General features: G+C 46.2%; 1 pseudogene across 1 annotated transcript; it reads left to right on the top strand.

Moving 5' to 3' along the window:
* Positions 1-712: 712 nt before the first annotated feature.
* Positions 713-16,306, top strand: LOC143566654 (peroxiredoxin-2C-like; annotated as a pseudogene). The gene is made up of 4 exons (XR_013141269.1): positions 713-719; positions 1,825-1,966; positions 15,687-15,766; positions 15,844-16,306. The product of XR_013141269.1 is annotated as a peroxiredoxin-2C-like (transcript).
* The last annotated feature ends 241 nt before the right edge of the window (positions 16,307-16,547 follow it).

The raw sequence follows: 16,547 nt of genomic DNA, 5'->3' as shown, positions 1-16,547 counted from the left end.
ATGATCATTGACAAAATTATCTAGAATAATAAATGGTGCTGCTAAACATACCACCCCTTACTCCATTTTTACTAAATATACTCCCCCTGAATTTATTACATAAATTACAATTAGCTCTTGACATTTTTTATATACATATTAGTCCCTACAACATTACTTTCATTTGATAACCTCCACTACATATATCAAATTAAAATCTATCATGTATTACTATTAATTTATTTTTTTAATATTAATATTTTTAATATTAATATTATAAATATTTATAATATATTTTTTTAATTTTAATAGTATATATATTTATAATATCCTTATTTTACCACTTTACTTTTACAAAATAAACCAAAAACCCAAAACCCTAAACCCGAAACCGAACCCTAAACCCTAAACCCGAAACTGAACCCTAAACCCTAAACTCTAAACCGAACCCTAAACCCTAAACCCTAAAACCGAAACCCTAAACCCTAAACCCTAAAACGAAACCCAAAACCCTAAACTCAAAATCATAAAAAGAAAACGCACCTTGTAAAAAAAATAATATTAAATCCTTACTTTTGTGCTAATTTGGTAATTATATGATTTAAAGGGTTAATATGAAAGTTGGTTTTTCTAAGGGATGGGGGGTATGACAAGCAACCAGGGGGAGTACATTTAGCCTAACCCAATAATAAACTACGTTTAAGTATTGTGAATTGTGGTCTTAAATTTCTGAATGGATGGTAAGTAAATATATGAATCAAAAATAAAAGATAATAAACGGAAACTTTTAATAACGCGATTTTTTATGATTTGTAACGGGTTATTAATTAATCATCAAGTCATGCTCGTTACACACCTACATACAATAATATATATATGTCCATCCATATTATTAAAATTCCCACTTTGCCACTCGTAAAGAGATTAAACATACAAATTGTGTAAATGTTTTGTACATAACATGTTACTTGATAGGCAAGCCAACGGACCAATACACTGAATGTAACAAAAAGTGCGGGTTATTTCATTCAAAACTTTAAAAGTCGAGTTTTATTGACATATCAATCTCATATTTGAATCTAAAATTGATTGTTGCAGTTTTCTTTTAAACATTTCAATTAGATTAAAGCAATCTAGCTCCAGACTTCTTAAAGTCTCAACTAACGAAATATCTGGTAACAGTCTCACTTTTTAACATGTATGATTCCAACAATCCACGACTAAAGAAACGTTAGTCTCCGGAAATTATTCTCGTCCGTAAAACTCAGCCTGAACACCATTGTTGACCGCCACTTGGAACACCACCGTTGACCACCAATATCTAAGCACCACCACCTTGGCTTTCACGTGAAAAAAGAGCATTATGGCAGAAAATGTATTTCCTTCCGGTGACCTCAATAATTGGGATTTTTACTAAAACGATATTCCTAAAGATTTCGACGAAAATGTTGACTTTTCCAACTTCACCCGAAAACGTTTTCTGTTAGTCGTGTAAAAAGTTAAAACTGTCACTAGCTATTTTGTTAGTTTAAAATCAATATATCTTTTTTTATATGTATATACTCATATTTAAAATCGGATCATTTTGATATTGATATTGATTATTGATACACGTACACTAATAATAAATAATAATATTCTTTCTATTAAAAGAAAAAGATAGTAATTAACTTCCGTAACGTGGGCAGAAGGATTCTTACTTTCTTCAGTTACTAAAATATATTTTTAGTAACTTACTAAACCGAATAATAATAATCATTATTATTACACACAACCGGACCCAAAACTCTTGTCAATCTTATTAACAAACTCCGTCAAGTCCGGTCCACCTTACACTATAAATAGTTAAATACACTCACCACAACCACTCACCGTATTATATTGCTGACGACAATGATCAGATGCAGCAAGTCACCGTTCACTCTCTTGCCGCCGGCAAGAAAGTTGTGATCTTTGGTGTTCCCGGTGCCTTTACTCCGACTTGAAGGTAATATATTATTGCAATTGATGTGGGTCGTACGTGGTTAGTTTTTGTGTATTGGTACATTGTAGGTTGTGGTTAATTATGGGTGTGAAATGTTTTACGGGTTTTGATTGTTGATTCAATGTGTGTGTGTTTTTGTGTGATTATGATATCTTGTTATTCAAATTTGTTATGAATCATATACATTGATATCAAATTAGAGGTGTAAACGAGCCCGAGCTTGGCTTGTTTCAAGCTCTTTTACTGATGCTCGGGTTCGGCTCGTTTAGTTATTTTACTGATGTTTCAAGCCATCTAAGCTTGGGCTTTGTTTGAGTTCGGGCTCGGCTCATTTAGAGCTTTTTATCGATTTGATCTCGAGTAGCTTGTGAGTGGCTCGGCTTGTTTGCTTTTGGCACCCCTAGTGCTTATTTAATCCTTAAATTCAGATCTGTGTTTTTTTTATATGATTGATCATATGAATATTCATATACTTGTTATTTGTTATATACATTCATATGATTATTTATAAGGTTTCATGGGAGTGATCATTTTGTTGTGTTATTCTAATTTGCTATGAATCTTATACACTGATATCAAATTAGGGACGTGAAGAGGTAGGTCCCAGCAGAGCCCAGTTGGACCCGCAAGACTCACCTTGAACAGGGACGTCTGCGCGATGACCAACTGCTCCAGCAGGACCCACCATGCTCAAAGAACCTTACGCGCAGTACGCCAGCTGTACCCGCAGGGAAAGCCTCCCAATGGTGAAGTACCCCGCCTGTTCCCGCAGCTGCGGATACAAGCCATCAGGGAAGGCTACCCGCACTAACAGCAAGGCTACACGCACAAGGCATTCGTTCAGTTGTCACATGAAGGAATGAGCAAGGCGGGAACACTCCCGCCTAAATGAGCCAGTCTGTATGCTTCTGGAAGGTCTTTCGTACTATACCTACTAAGGTATGGGCGGAATAGACAGTTTGACCAGAGCAGCCCATGAACTAATCACAGGGTGACAGCTCACCGACAACAATACGAGGAGGAGCACCCTCTAGTACTGTTTGTCACTATTAGCCGCTGCCTACTCACCAACCCCTACGAGGGGACGTGCGCAGCCTACAGTTGGTGGAACAGTGTGTAGCCGGCAGTAAAGGAACAGTATACAGCCGACCTTATTACTGTTGGCCGTAACCTATCCACCAACCAGCATGGCCTGTGCATAGTCCACTGTTGGTAGAACAGGAATACTATTCAGCCGGCTGTACCTGCTTGGAAACCTACCCTCGGCTATAAATACTCCAACACCTTGGAATGGTAAGGACATGATCTGATATCTCAATCTTATCTAGCAATCTCTTAATATACTCTTATATTCAGAGCAATCTAGTCTGATTCTCACGCCGGAGGGTGGTCACAAGGAGGAACCCCCCCCCTTCTCAGTGACGAGCTTACGGTGTCTGTTTTGCAGGTCTCCTGAAGAACAACCTTCTCAGCTAGATCTCATCCGTGGGAAACATTACTTAACCCCCAGATTATCTATAATCTGTCCAGGGTTCACATAGTGTTTCTTCATTGGCGCCATCCGTGCATAAAAGCTAGAACTATTTTAGTTTTTTCAAAATTTCTGAAGAAATGGTTAACGTTACTCCGGTCCAAAGGCCAGTAGCCGACCAAGAAACCCCGGTAACCACAACCCCAGCAACTGGGGGAACACCGGCGGTTACACAAATCTTACGAACACTACCCCGACTACCCAAGCCGGGGCAAGTGCAGTAAATATTCCACTGGGTTCACTGACGCCCAGTTGGAAAAACGAACGAGGGCCCCTCGCCAAACACTAGATCAAGTGAAGGCGTGGGCCGAAGCACGTCAAAGAGAATTCCAAGCTGAATTGGATGAACGCTTGCGTTCAGTTCAACAGGCTGACGAATTCGGCAGTACTCGCCAACACCTCAATATGAGCAGTGAGTGCGAGTACTCAGACGACGAGAGGGAGGAGTCCGATACCGACGCAAACCCTCGCCATAAGGCGAAAGGGAAGCGTAGGAAACGGACGTCCAACCAAAAAGGAATTTTGGGGAAGCTTTTAAACCAACTGCGGAGAGAAACCCGCGTGACTTCTCCAAAACCTTTAGACCAACTGCTACAAATGCAGGAAAGTCAAAATTCGCAAGGGACATTGCGGAAGCAATCGCCCCGAGAAGTGCCAAACAGATGTCCAACATTGGCACTTATGATGGTCTATCCGACCCAGACGACCATTTGAACAGGTTCATTGCGGGGGCTACCGTCAGCAACTGGACGGAACCCAAGTGGTGCTAAATGTTCCAGATGACTCTGGTCGGAGCGGCCAGGGCATGGTTCGATCGTTTACCGGTCCACCACATATATGACTGGGCGGACTTTCAGAACAAGTTCAGCCAGCACTTCAGCCAACAGAGGAAGTACACTGAAGAACAGTGGACGATCCTCAACTGCGTGAGAGAGGAGGATGAATCTTTACTAGACTTCATCACCCGCTTCAACTCCAAAAAGCTAAGTCTCGGCAACATAAGTGAAGATCTGGTTCGCGCCGCTTTCATCCAAGGCGCCGAATACCCAGAACTTATCCGCACATTGACGGGTAAGGATGGCATGCCATCAACATGGGATGCCATCATGACGGCGGCCAAGCGCTTTGCCGAGACAGAGAAGCAACTGGGAAGGGACCTCCCCCAGAGTACACACCTCTACACGCAGAGGACAAGAGAGAACAATGTCCGGATCGCCCGGCAGAACAAAAAAAGGAAGCTAGGTATCTGGCAGTCAAGGGTAAACTTTGACACCTCATCCAGCTCTCGCCCTCTTGTTGGCGGAAGAAGTCACACACACCTTTCAAGCCAAAAGCACCGGTGGACGCCACTCACCAAAAGCGTCACGGAGATATTTGCCACTGAAAAGCTACCGTGGCCAAAAGCTCCAGCGATCCGGCACCGACCTAATGCGGATCAGAGCAAATCCTGTGACTTCCACGGGACAAAAGGTCATGGTACGGAAGAGTGTACATCCTTGAGAGACATTGTTGAAGCATTCGTCAAGGATGGAAGATTGGCACACCTGGTGGCATCAATCAAGAAGGGAGGACGGAACGACAACCGGTACCGGGGCAACGGACGAAAGCCCGTTGACATCAGCATCAACATGGTTCATGGCAACATCAGAGGAAGAAAAAGGCGAACGCCAGAACCATGCGCGTGGAAGGAAGCTGAGGTGCGCTTCCCGCGAGTGCCAGGAGGACCCAGCAAAGAAGGCCCTATCGTCATAAAAAGCCAGCTGGGGCACTACATCACTTCTCGCACTCTTGCTGACAACGGCGCCTCATCAACGGTGATGTACAGGCAGTTCTTCGACAAGCTAGATGACGAAGACAAGGAGCGCCTGGAAACGATCTGCGCCTCGATGGAAGGGTTTGATGGCAGCACAAGCACCTCACTGGGAATCCTATCTTTCCCCGTCACTCTTACAGATGGAAAACACTCCCGCACAGAAGATGTGGACTTTGTCGTGATGAGGAAGCCACACCACACGTACGACATTCTCTTCGAGAGAGACGGGATGGCAATATTCAACGCCGTGGTATCCTCAGTCCACGGCATGATGGGATGGCCAACAGCTGAGGGTGTAGCGATGATCACCGGCATTCCCCAGGTATGCATCGCATCTGTCTCATCTAAACCCAAACCAAAGATGGCTAAACCAACCATCACCGAACCAGAAAGATGGGCCTTCAATGGCAAGTACCCTGACCAGGCCGTAACCATTGGCCCAACAATTGTTGATCCCACACGCACCTTACTTAAGCGCTTATTACAAAGGAACGCCGACATCTTCGCGTGGACACCAGCTGACATGACTGTTGTACCCCGGAGTAAGGCAGAGCATAAGCTCAAATGCGATCCGGCTGTCACACCGATCGTACAAAAGCGCAGAGTAATGGGGCCAGAACAAACTAACGCGTGTAGAACCCAAGTCAAGGAACTTCTTGACGCAGGCATCTTACGCGTTAGTAGATATTAAACTTGGGTTGCAAATCCCGTTATGGTACCGAAGAATGACAAACAATGGCGCATGTGCATAGATTTCAAAGATTTGAACAAAGCATGCCCCAAAGATTGTTATCCGTTACCTGAAATTGATCTTAAGGTGGATTCGTTGGCACCATTCCGCCTTAAATGCTTCCTGGACGCGTATAAGGGGTACCATCAAATCCACATGGCCGTTGATGATCAGGACAAAACCGCTTTTCGGACGCCCGATGGCACATTTTGTTATCAAATGATGCCATTCGGACTTAAGAATGCCGGGTCCACATACCAACGCCTGATGGACAAAGAGTTTCATTCCCAAATTGGGAGGAACTTGGAAGTCTACATGGATGACTTGGTCATCAAAAGCCCTGACCCAGAAGCGATGTTGAAAGACATCGAAGAAACTTTCAACACGCTCAGGAAGATAAACATGAAGCTCAACCCGAGCAAGTGTGCCTTTGGAGCGGAAGAAGGGAAGTTCTTGGGGGTCATCGTCACTAAAGATGGCTTCAGAGCGAACCCTGAAAAGGTCGAAGCCATTATCAAAATGGAATCACCTACTACCATCAAACAGGCTCAGACACTGAACGGACGACTAGTGGCACTTAATCGCTTTTTGGCAAACCACGCGGATAAGTCGTTCCCCTTCGTGTCAACGTTGAGAAACTGTTTGAAAAAAACGCACTTCCGCTGGACACCAGAAGCGGAAGCAGCTTTTCAGGAGATTCGGTCACGCTTGATCGAACTCCCAACACTCACAGCACCAGAAGCGGGAGAGGAGTTAATCCTATACCTTTCCGCAACTGATAGAGCAACCGGGGCAGTCCTGCTAGTAGAGCGAAAAGGCATCCAGATGCCAATCTATTATGTCAGCCGTATCCTAACAGACGTAGAAACCCGGTACTCTACCCTCGAAAAATTAGTCTTAGCACTTTTACACGCCTCACGCAGGTTAAGACGATATTTCCAGGGTCACCCAATCACCATACTCTCCAACTTCAAACTTGCAAACGTTCTAGGCAAACCCGAGTTATCGGGACGCCTAGCCAAATGGGCAATTGAGTTGGGAGAATACGCGATAAAGTATAAGCCAAGACCAGCCATAAAGGGCCAGGTTCTGGCCGACTTTATTGCAGAAGTGCCTGCATCGCGGGAAAAAGAGTGCCAGGAAGAGGCTCAACCCTCTCCAGCACAAGACATCAATGATGTCTGGCGGCTCTACACTGATGGGGCAGCCAATAACGAGGGTTCAGGAGCAGGGCTAAAGCTAACCAACCCAGCGGGCCAAGAATACACCTACGCTATTCGATTGGATTTTCCAAGTACGAATAACGAAGCCGAGTATGAGGCATTCCTGGCTGGGCTGAGAATTGCGCGTAAGATGGGAGTGAAAAACTTGGAAGCCCACGTGGATTCCATGTTAGTAGCCAATCAAATCAACGGGACGTACACGGCCGTGAACGACACAATGGCCCTGTACCTCGCACAAGCAAAATCCCTTATGCGCGATTTCAATGACTGCAAAGTCATACACGTCAAGCGAAGTGAAAACAAATCTGCGGATGCGTTAAGCAAGCTTGCTTCATTAGCCTTTACCCACCTAGGAAAGGATATCCGCATTGAACTCCTCGAGACACCTTCGGTCCCGCACAAGGAAATTTGTGTCATCCAAACCGGCACGGAAACGTGGATGACACCAATAATAAAATACCTTGCGACAGGTACACTACCGGAGTCCAAAACACAGGCAAGAAAACTACGCTGTAAGGCACTGAATTATCAACTCGTCAATGACATCCTTTACAGACGTAACTTTCTTGGCCCACTCTTAAGATGCGTGGACAACCAAGATGCTGACTACCTCCTAAGGGAAGTACACGAAGGCATCTGTGGAGTACACGCAGGTCCCCGCGCTGTTGTAGCCAAGCTAAACAACGCGGGATACTTTTGGCCGGGGATGCATACGGATGCACTGGCATATATCAGAAAATGCAGGTCTTGCCAGCTTTACGCACCCAACACGCACCGCCCGAAGAATGAACTTGTTCCAGTCACTTCTTCATGGCCATTTCAGAAGTGGGCCATCGATGTGACAGGCCCATTTCCTACAGCAGCAGGAAATGTTCAGTTCCTAGTGGTAGCCATCGACTACTTCACCAAGTGGATAGAAGCAAAACCTTTAGCCAAAACAACCGCGAAACATATCAAAAAATTTATTTGGGAATTTATTATTTGTCGTTTTGGACTTCCACAGAATTTGGTGAGCGATAATGGCACCAACTTTGCTGACAAGAAGCTACAACAGTGGCTAAAAGAACTTCAAATCACCCACACATTTACCTCAGTGGCACACCCGCAAGGTAATGGTGAGGTGGAAAGAGCAAATAAGAGCATCGTCGAGGGCATCAAGAAAAGACTATTGAAACACAGATCCGGCTGGGTGGACGAGCTTCCGCACGTCCTTTGGGCAAACAGGACGCTGAAGAAGGCCAGTACGGGAGAAACCTCGTTCAGCCTCACTTATGGCACTGAAGCCATGGTCCCGGTCGAAATTGGTCTACCCTCACCAAGGGTCTTGATTCAGCCAGAAGACAATGATGCGGAAAGACGGTTGGATCTTATGCTAACCGAGGAACACAGAGACTTAGCCGCAGTGCGTGAAGAGAACTACAAACGACAAATGCAAAAGTACTACAACACGCGGGTAAAACTCTGCAACTTCAATATAGGAGACTACATACTGCGTAACAACGAGGCTTCAAACCAAGAGCGCCCGGGAAAGCTGGCCCCGGTCTGGGAAGGGCCATACATTATCAAAGAAGTCCTGGGAAAGGGCGCATACCGGCTCGAAAGGCTCGATGGCACTCCCATCCCAAGAACATGGAATGGAGCTCAATTACGCAAATGTTATATGTAGATCAATTCCAAAACTTGTAAAGGCCTAGAGCCACTTCTAATGGAAATGATTCTCCTTTCATAATGTGTTTACCTCTATACTTATGAACTTCCCACTGGTGCCGGTATTCACCGCATAAACGGGAAGAAGTAAGTCGTTACGTGTGGAAGGCGGCAAAACCCGCATAAACACAACGTTAAAAATAAGGGAAACCTACACGCAGGTCAGATGTAAGTAAAGTTTAGCCATCCTTGTAAGTGCAAGTGACGGTCTTACCCGCACAATCACGAACAAGGAAGCAAAACTTCAACCTATTATCTACCACGTTCAAAGGTTATCCTAAAAAAAAAAAAAAAACCTACACGCAGGTCAGATATGGGTAAAGTTTAGCCATCCTACTAAGTGCAAGTGACAGTCATACCCGCACAATCATGAAAGAGGAAGCAAAACTTCACACCTATTATCTACCACGTTCAAAGGTTAACTTATCCTCAAAGATGAGGAAAACCTACACGCAGGTCAGATATGGGTAAAGTTTAGCCATCCTACTAAGTGCAAGTGACGGTCATACCCGCACAATCACGAAAGAGGAAGCAAAACTTCACACCTATTATCTACCACGTTCAAAGGTTAACTTATCCTCAAAGATGAGGAAAACCTACACGCAGGTCAGATATGGGTAAAGTTTAGCCATCCTACTAAGTGCAAGTGACGGTCATACCCGCACAATCACGAAAGAGGAAGCAAAACTTCACACCTATTATCTACCACGTTCAAAGGTTAACTTATCCTCAAAGATGAGGAAAACCTACACGCAGGTCAGATGGTAAAGTTTAGTCATCCTACTACGTGCAAGTGACGGTCCTACCCGCACAATCACGGAAGATGAAGCAAAACTTCACACCTATCTACCACGTTCAAATGTTAACTTATTCTAAACACTTGGAAAATTGCTAATTTAAACTAAAGTATGTAAGTCATATAACGTTTATAAAGCAAGGTATCCAATGAAACAAGCGGTCTTAGCCGCACAAAGATTTACATTTCATAAATATTCGTTACAAGAATGGCCGGGTAACTACCCGCCTACAAGAAAGTAAATCTATACAAACTAAATCTATCCTAGCAGCGGGAAGGGATCTTCAGGATCAGGCTTCAGGGCCACTTCCACTTGGACCAGCGCCGTCAGTAGAGCGTGGCTGTTCAAGGAAAGCCTTAAGGATAGCTAGCCCATCATCAGCAGCAGCAACTTCATTCACCTTCTCCACCACCGGATGCGGGAAGGCGGCGTACTGATTCACTGCTTGGTCGTAAACAGCTTCAGTATCAACATTGTACAAAGGGAAGTTGGAAGGCGGGACGCCTTTCTCAACAAACCCTAGACCAAGCAGGAAGCCGACCCGTTCCCCATCCTCATGAGAAGCGTTGAGGGCTGCGCTCATAGCATCATCGTAAGAGGTCTCAGCAAAGACCCGATGCACAACCTACAAAAGAAAATATACAAGTGTCAACACCCTGTTTACAAAGAAAAGCGTGAAGACATGAAGATAGACTTACCTGAGACAACGCTTCTCGAAGAAGCCATTCCTTGGCAACCAGAGCCTCTTGGAGGGCAGCTTGAGCTTCGTTACGGGCGCGTTCGGCTTCATTCTTGTTGAGGTTGGCAAGCAACACTTCTTTAGCCGCAGCCTCTTCGACGCCCTTTAGCTTACGCTCGGTATGGTCAAGCACCCCCCTCTGGTCCAGGATTTCTTGAAGCTTCTTAGCATCCTCCATTGCCAAGGCATCATGAGCCTGCTGGAGAGCCTCTAACTTTGCTTTAAGCTCTTCATTCTCCACGCGTACAGGCTCAGCAACAGCTTCAGCCTTGGTGGCCCTCTCGGTTGCGTTCCTCGCAGTTTCCTTAGCCAGCCGAAGCTGTTCATTAACAGCTTGGGCAGCCTTGGAACGGGCCTCGAGTCGAGCCTGAACTTCAACCTCAAGGGCCTTGAAGGCCTTCTCCTTCTCCGCAGCCGCTGCGGAGAGTTTTTGGTTTTCCTCCCGGATAGCCCGCGCCTGAGCTACTTCTTTAGCGCGAGCTGCTTTTAACTTGTCGTTTTCACGACAAAGCAGCTCGACGCGCGGCTGCATCCGGGCGAGGAGAACCCGAAGCTCATTGCTTAGCCTACCCTCCTGGTAGCTAGCCATGGCTTCCCCCAACGCACCACTGGGAGCAGCGTGACGAGCCCATTCCACGCACTCTACAGGGGTACGAAGGGTTGTTCCTCGGCGTATGTTCCATCGCGGAACATACACTTCATTGGAATCCGACACTGCAGAAAACAAAAAGTAGTTAGGAAAAGATGATAAAATATATGTAGAAAAATGGGCCAAAAGAACCCTACGCACCTGTAGGGTCAATTACAGGCCGATAGCCGCCGAACCCATCACCTGAACCCAATGGAAATCCATCCAAGAGGTCAGGCAGATGGGAAGGTGGCGGAGAGATGCGAGAAGCCCCACGCGTACCTGATGGACCGGCCGTCGTTGCCGATGACGGGGGCATGGTAGCAGCCGCCGCGGTCGCCGCCGCGGTCGCTGCCGCAGAATCCGCGGCAACAGTAACCGCCGGCTCTGTGAAGGATGCTGTAAAAATCGCACTCACAGCCGGCGGAGACGTCATCTCGGCTGGAACAGTCGGCTCAAAGGAGTGAGCAACTGAACCAGCGGAAGTAGGCGCAGGCGCTTGGGTCGACGCCTCAGGTAGGCTGACCAAGCCTACCGTCATTGGCGGAGAGGTACTACTCGGCCCTTCACCCTGGAATGCGCCAACATCCACGCCTGCGTAAAGAAGAAAAGTGTTAAAAGACTAAGGATTAAGCTATGAAGATAAAAGCTAAAGGAAAATTGTACTTACGGGTTTTCTTGAGCCTAAAGGTACGGAGAGGCGGGGACGGACCCGATGGAGCCGGCCTCTTCACGCCGGTCACCGTCGTCTTTTTTGGCTCTCCGGAGGTGACAATCGCAACCTCCGGAGCAGTGGTCTTATCACCACCGGGATTCCCCGCCACCTCTTCGCTCTCGGTCTCCGAATCAGACCGAGGCGCTGGATCGGCAGTGGAGGCCTTCTCCTTCCCCTTCCCGCCGGCAGCCTTCTTCTTCCGCACCAACGGAGGACCATCTGCGGATTCCTCATCAGAACATACGATTAGAGGAATTCCTGCAGAGGTTTCAGCATTGAGAGGTCGAGGGGCGAAGAGCGCCTTACCTGGCCGACGGGCACTGAGGATCTCATGGCCTAGCGGATAGACCTCCACGAACCGATCCGCCGTTTGTTCTAGGATGGGCAACTCGTTCTCGTATAGAGCGCGAGTACCCATCCGGGCGGGACCGTCAGCCTCCCGCGGATTAAGGAGCGACTGCAGGTCGTTCCCCTCTGAAATAAACAAGAAAAAAGTTAGAAGAAATTCAAAATCAACAAAAGGGAAAAAGGCATACCGTAAGGAACAGAGTTCGAACCGTATTCGACGACGATCGGAATCTTGCGCGCATCAGCCTCCTTCCACACCCGGCTCATCCCCAGCATCACCATCCCGGACTCCGCAAACCGGTAAACCGGAGATTGGACCCGAGATATCTGGGCAAACCATTCCGCCTCCTGGTAGCTGGAAGCGTGAAGGCTGGGAAGTGCCTGCCCATTCTTGAATTTCATAGCAATGGGGATGGCGCGAGCGGATATGAAGAAAAATTCCCGCTTCCACGAGCGAAGACTGCGCTCGGTCGCGCAGATCTTTAAACCCTTGATTCGGGTTGTCAGGGTGTACCACCCCTGGATGCACCTCCAAGTGTAGAAGGTCATCAGGCGGTCAACGTAGGGCTCAACGCCCAAAATCCGGCACACCCACTCGAAGTGGCGAATCTTGGCGATCGCCATGGGGTGCAGCTCGGTCAGATGAACACCGTGCCTCTCAAGGACACGGTAAACAAACTTTGTCAAACCTAAGATTCCCATAGACAAAGAATGCTGCATAAACCCCGATCTTGCCTCGGGGGGCTTCGTACACGGTCTGATGGGGTTCAGGAAACTCAGGCTCGAGAGACTCGAGCATGAACTTCCTGACAACATACCGGTACAGGTCGCCAGGCAGAGCACACTGGCACTCGCCAGCAGTACTCCTGTCGTCAGCTGTAGAATCGATATCACGAGACATCGTGTAAAAGAAGAAAACGATTTCGGGAGAATGCTTGCCTGAAAAGGATAAGTATTCGCCGGAAATCGCAAAGAAGATGAAGAAAAGAGTGAAAGTGTGGATTACAAATAACCCTCTCCCCCTTTATATACTAATCGCAATTAATGCGATGAAATTAATGCGGAAGAGAGAGAAAACGAAGGTGCAATGAAACTATGACACGTGGCAAAAAGCAAGCTGTCAACAGCTGTTGACAGGACGCATACCATTAATTTCGCGGCCACGCGCCCGAAAAATCGCGCCCACGCGCCTGAAAAAGCGTCTGGAATGACCATGTACTGTCACGTCACCATAACTTCCTGCACGTCCTGACACAGTCAGAAGAAACCGTCGCACGACGTTTCAGATGTTTGGACTGTTCCTATCTTTCCACCAACTCTTCGAATTTCAAAAATTCAAACTTCAAAAAGATTCAAAAGTGAGCGGGAAAATACCCCTTACCTTGGCAACCAAGTAACCGTAAGACGGGTGCGGGTACAGTGTTAAGGCAAAACCCTTCACATACCTAGCACTCGCAGGGAATTGAAGCCAAGAATAACTTGGCAACCAAGTAACCATCAGACGGGTGCGGGTACAGTGTCAAGGCAAAACCCTTCACATACTTAGCACCCGCAGGGAATTGACGCCAGGAATACCTTGGAAGTAAAGTAACCGTAAGGCGAGTGCGGGTACAGTGTCAAGGCAAAACCCTTCACGTACTTAGCACTCTGCAGGGAATTCAAACCAAGAAGGATCTTCTGGGCCATGCTTGCGGAAACGTGAATAAAATTCCCGCACGACGGGAACGTCGAGAACTATATTGTTTGAAACTCCAAGATGGAATTGGTGGTTTTAGCATAAATGATCACTATGTCGAGAACCACCAAAACCTCATGGAGAATCCACACAATTGGGACTCAACACTCCTGACGCGCGAGGAGGTTACAAACCTACCCGCTTCACGCCCAAAGATCAAGCAGAAAAGTCGGGAATTTCTGCGTGACATCAGGAAAACCGCAGGATGAATCACCACGGAAAACCGAAAAACTAAACCCTTTTCAAAACCCCTTGCTAAGTCCAAAAGTTCACCTCACTTATTAATAATTCATGAGAAGAACATTGGACTGGGGGGACTTGAAGAGGTAGGTCCCAGCAGAGCCCAGTTGGACCCGCAAGACTCACCTTGAACAGGGACGTCTGCGCGATGACCAACTGCTCCAGCAGGACCCACCATGCTCAAAGAACCTTACGCGCAGTACGCCAGCTGTACCCGCAGGGAAAGCCTCCCAATGGTGAAGTACCCCGCCTGTTCCCGCAGCTGCGGATACAAGCCATCAGGGAAGGCTACCCGCACTAACAGCAAGGCTACACGCACAAGGCATTCGTTCAGTTGTCACATGAAGGAATGAGCAAGGCGGGAACACTCCCGCCTAAATGAGCCAGTCCGTATGCTTCTGGAAGGTCTTTCGTACTATACCTACTAAGGTATGGGCGGAATAGACAGTTTGACCAGAGCAGCCCATGAACTAATCACAGGGTGACAGCTCACCGACAACAATACGAGGAGGAGCACCCTCTAGTACTGTTTGTCACTATTAGCCGCTGCCTACTCACCAACCCTTACGAGGGGACGTGCGCAGCCTACAGTTGGTGGAACAGTGCGTAGCCGGCAGTAAAGGAACAGTATACAGCCGACCTTATTACTGTTGGCCGTAACCTATCCACCAACCAGCATGGCCTGTGCATAGTCCACTGTTGGTAGAACAGGAATACTATTCAGCCGGCTGTACCTGCTTGGAAACCTACCCTCGGCTATAAATACTCCAACACCTTGGAATGGTAAGGACATGATCTGATATCTCAATCTTATCTAGCAATCTCTTAATATACTCTTATATTCAGAGCAATCTAGTCTGATTCTCACGCCGGAGGGTGGTCACAAGGAGGAACCCCCCCCCCCCCTTCTCAGTGACGAGCTTACGGTGTCTGTTTTGCAGGTCTCCTGAAGAACAACCTTCTCAGCTAGATCTCATCCGTGGGAAACATTACTTAACCCCCAGATTATCTATAATCTGTCCAGGGTTCACATAGTGTTTCTTCAGGACGTAAATGTGCCTAGCTCGAATCATTTCGAGTTCTTTTTTCTAAAGTTTGAACTTGGCTTGTTTTTAAGCCCTGGTTCGGTTCGTTGTGTTATTTTTAGTTAATTTATATATTTTGTGGAAAATCTTTCACTTATAAAAGAGTGAAAGTTTATAAGATACACAAGGCTCTTTAAGTCTCGATGAACCTAAACAAGCTTCCCATACAAGGCTCAAACTCAGGGTTGATAACTAAACAAGCTTTGTTTGAGGCTCGGGCTCAGCTTGAAATAGCTCATCTCATTTCGATCCGATCTTGGCACATTTGCACCCGTAGTGATTATTTAATCTCCAAATTTAGATAATCGTGTATATTTGTGTATTTTTTTTATACATTTCATATGATCATTCAATGATCCGTTATCGAGTTTTGATAATCAGCTAAACTGCAAATGCTTATTCTTGTTTATAATATTATTATATTTGTCACAGCATGAAGCATGTTCCAAGCTTCATTGAGAAAGCTGAAGAACTTAAATCAAAGGGAGTGGAGGAGCTTCTGTTGGTTAGCGGTAAGTCTCGTAAACTAAACTCAATCAAGAACTTAAAGCAATAATCTTTATAACAAAACTCGGTGTCCTTTACACAGTGAACGACCCGTTTGTGATGAAGGCGTGGAAGAAGTCGTACCCGGAGACCAAAAATGTGAAGTTTTTAGCCGATGGGTCTGCAGCCTACACCCGTGCACTGGGGCTGGAGCTTGACCTGGCTGAGAAAGGGCTCGGGGTTAGGACGAGGCGGTTTGCGTTGTTGGTGGATAACTTGAAGGTGGTGGCTGCTAACATTGAGGAAGGTGGTGAGTTCACTGTGTCTGGTGCAGATGAGATATTGGCAGCTTTGTAGGTTTCTTTGTTTTTTATGACATGTTTAAGCTTTTGGTGTGTTTGGTTATTATGGAGTATGAGGTAAAAGATAGTTTAAATAAATGGGAGTTAAAATAATATTAATATCTTTTTGGTTCTTGTTATGGTTGTGTTGTTTCTTTCATGGTTCATACATAGCCTGGGTTCTCTTCTTTCTTTGGTCTTTTGAATTGTATTAATGTCTTAAGCATGAAAGCTATGGAGTAGCAAAGGTGATCACTACCTAGACAGAAGATTGTTACTCCGTAGATTAGTTAATTATTACATTGATTTTTTATTCGAACAAAAAAACTAAGAATTGTGTAGATTCTGTATATAGGGTGGTGATCCAATATCCAAAGACCATTGCTAACTAGCCTAATCCACTCGTAAGTAGCTCTTTAGCGCCTTCAAAATAATACTAGACTAGTGGAATATTTGTTTTGGTTTG

Source organism: Bidens hawaiensis, unplaced genomic scaffold, assembly GCF_021521415.1.
Source record: "Bidens hawaiensis isolate Kalapana, Puna unplaced genomic scaffold, B.hawaiensis_p1.1 tig00001236_1, whole genome shotgun sequence".
In the NCBI taxonomy this organism is placed as follows: domain Eukaryota; kingdom Viridiplantae; phylum Streptophyta; class Magnoliopsida; order Asterales; family Asteraceae; genus Bidens; species Bidens hawaiensis.
This window is presented reverse-complemented; position numbering and strand designations above follow the sequence as displayed.